The sequence below is a fragment of the Plecotus auritus genome (genome assembly GCF_963455305.1).
Source record: "Plecotus auritus genome assembly, chromosome: 3".
Classification (NCBI taxonomy): Eukaryota; Metazoa; Chordata; class Mammalia; order Chiroptera; family Vespertilionidae; genus Plecotus; species Plecotus auritus.
Genome location: NC_137772.1, coordinates 113406015 through 113408958, shown reverse-complemented (window position 1 = coordinate 113408958; position 2944 = coordinate 113406015). Strand labels below are relative to the sequence as shown.

General features: G+C 41.3%; 1 pseudogene across 1 annotated transcript; it reads right to left on the bottom strand.

Moving 5' to 3' along the window:
* Window positions 1–367: 367 nt before the first annotated feature.
* Window positions 368–1849, bottom strand: LOC308244363 (FMR1-interacting protein NUFIP1-like; annotated as a pseudogene). The gene has a single exon. The product of its transcript is annotated as an FMR1-interacting protein NUFIP1-like (transcript).
* Between the last annotated feature and the right edge of the window lie 1095 nt (window positions 1850–2944).

Sequence of the window (2944 nt, the reverse complement as noted above, 5' to 3'; positions counted from 1 at the left end):
TCTTATAGTTTTGCTTAGCTGAATTAAACATTTTTAAAGCTTTATTCTTCACTACTACACCAATATCCTCAATTCTTAACTGGTCCAACAGCAGATTTCCGTACATGACAACAATACATACAATATATACAAATAAAGAGAATTCTGCCAGCAATTCTGTTCAGTAACAATACAGAAGACACAGTATTAAAAATCAATTGTGTATTTATTTGCACAGATTCAAAGAAAAGAATTGAAAATGCAACATAGTATCATATGAAGCTTAGAATTCAATGACTAATCCACTTTAAAAATAAGTTTTCCTCCAGTAACTTGAGCATGGCACTATTTTAAATGCTTCAGTTATGAGTGCTGAAACATCAGACACCTACACATCTTCAGTTTTCATAGAATTACTATTAAGTCCAAAAAAGTCTTTTTTGATGATGTACCAAACACACTGCAAAATCACATTTTTTTCATGTCGAATGTCTGGAGCTAAAAGCATTTCCAGGAGATATGGATGATGTGTTCTTGGTTCAAATAAAGCATGATTGTTGTGACAATCTTTTTTCCTCTTAGGGTTTGTCTTTTTGAAATTTTTCTTTTGGTGCCTGGCTTCTGAGAAATTTTTAACATTTGCTTTAATATCTTGATTTGGTCCCTTAGGAGCATCACTATGAAGAACCTGGTCTTCTGCCAGAACATCTGCTTTGGTCATAATGGGAGTTCCTTCTGGCTCACTCTCTGACCCTGAGAGACTGCCATAGTTGTTCATTAATGAGCACAGGTCTGGTGTCACTTCCTTGGGTATGACAGTACTTTGTGGTTTCTCCTCTTTATCAGACTCAGAATCAGTATTTACCAAAAACACTCAGACGGTCTGCATTTGCTTCGGGTGGACCTTCAGGCTTCGAATCAACCAAGCAAATGCCTGATCTGATGGCTGCTCTCTGTCCGGCAGTCATTTTCCCACTTGTGATGTCTGCCAGAACTTCTGATCTTTGCCATCTGTGAATGTCTAGACATTCCCTTCATCTTACCAAACTGTATTGTTGTCAATACTGCACCTATCTTTTCCTTTTCAAGTTTTAACTTCTTCTTCCTTTCAATATTGGCCAGAGTTGGGTAGTTTTTTCTTCTTTCTTCTCTCCATTTTTCAATCTCCTCTGGAGTATCTAACTTGATCTTCTTCATACCAGGAGCATGCATATTTCTCCAGTGGAATTGGACAATCGTCTCATGTGCACTAAAAGAGCAACCTACTTCCGGACACTTCATATGTTCAGACATGTGTTTATCATGCTTTTCTTGATTTTTGAAACCACGATCACAGGTATCACAAAAAATAGTGGAAAATTGGTTCTTTTCTTTTCTTTTTTTAATGTTTTCTACTGGGAGAGAAGTTGAAGTCAGTAAACTTTGCATCATATTGTTGTGGAAAATAAGAATGTTTAACCAGAGTGTTGTGTGATGTCTGATGCGGAGGAAAACTGCTAGGAGACGGTCTCCAGTGCCAAGATGTGGAAGCCTGGAAACTCCAGGAAGGCTGGCCGTTGATCTGAGGCTGAGAATCAAGGCGGGACTGGGTGTCGAAGAGGGTCTGGGTCCCGGGAAGAACCTGGGCGTCGAAGCGCCGGGGAGCCTCGGGGAACACCTGGATCTCCGTAGGGGGCTGCGTATCCGAGGCAGACTCTGACCCCGCAGCTGGAGGCGGCGATGAAGGTGGCGGTGGCGGGGGCAACATGGCCCAGAGCATCCATTTGTGCTGCAGCGGGACTGTGTCCTTCAGAGGCCCCAAAGTGGGGATCCGCTCGGGGGCTGGAAACCACCCCACGGGAGTCACGAACCCATTAGCCGGCTCAGCCATGCTAACCTCAGGCCGGTGCTGGCCATTATTTTGCAAAAATAAGGACATGAAGGAAACATGATTGGAAGATCCTTCACAATGACATTGGGCATAAGTTTGTTGGACAGTTCTCACTTAATGGGCAAAAATATACAAGGATATTTGTGTCTCATATACTGTTCCTCAGTAAATTCTCACAGTTGAGTCATTAATCAAGAGGATAAAATTCTATATTTTTCCTCATCTATGGACTATAAAACCACACACAAAAGAAAGAAAGAAACAAACAAACAAAATATCTTCTATACAGCCCAAATCATGGTGGTTACAAGAAAAGGAAAAGCCTGAGAAAGGATAAGGACGGTCTTGAAGAAGACAGAGGAGACCACACTTTCCTGGTGAGCACATAACACGGTGTGCCATGTTGTACCATAAACTCGAACAACTGAAATTTATATAATGATGTTAACCATGGTACCCCCCAAATTGTAATAATGAAGTGATATTTAAAGCAACTCTCTTAGTCCCACATGTGCTTAAGAAAAGAGGAGACACCTTTTTTCAGGTTTTGAATAATATAAATATATTTTTATTTACCTACCCTTTGTTCAACAAGGGTCAGGTAAGTCATCTGTTGAGACTGGGCAGTAGAAGGTGTGCTGTAGGGTGTCAGCCATCAAATACTTATGGTGGAATCGTGTCTAAGAGAAGAAAAAAGAACAAATAGCTAAGGGTTACCAAACCCAGCTCTGAATCCAGACTCCTACCAAGCAAGGCAGTTTTTAAGTCCTGGGCTACAGCATCGGTAGGTGGGGAGTGCGGAGCACTATAGGTGCCCCTGGTTCTATGCATAACTGAAATAGCCAGGATGCCAGAAAGATCTCCCATAATCATTACTGCTGAGTGAAGGCTACTATGAGAGTCTAACCAGAAGCCATTAGAACTGCCTGTAACTAGGTAAGTAGTGAATGAAAAGCGGTACCACATACCTGGATGAATAGAAGAGATTTGTGTCACCAGGAAAGTTTTCAAAGATGCAGGAAGTGCCGATTGCAACACACTCTCAGTAAGCTTTTGATTTGGCTTGTGCAAAAGGAGAAAGAAAAATGAGGAGAA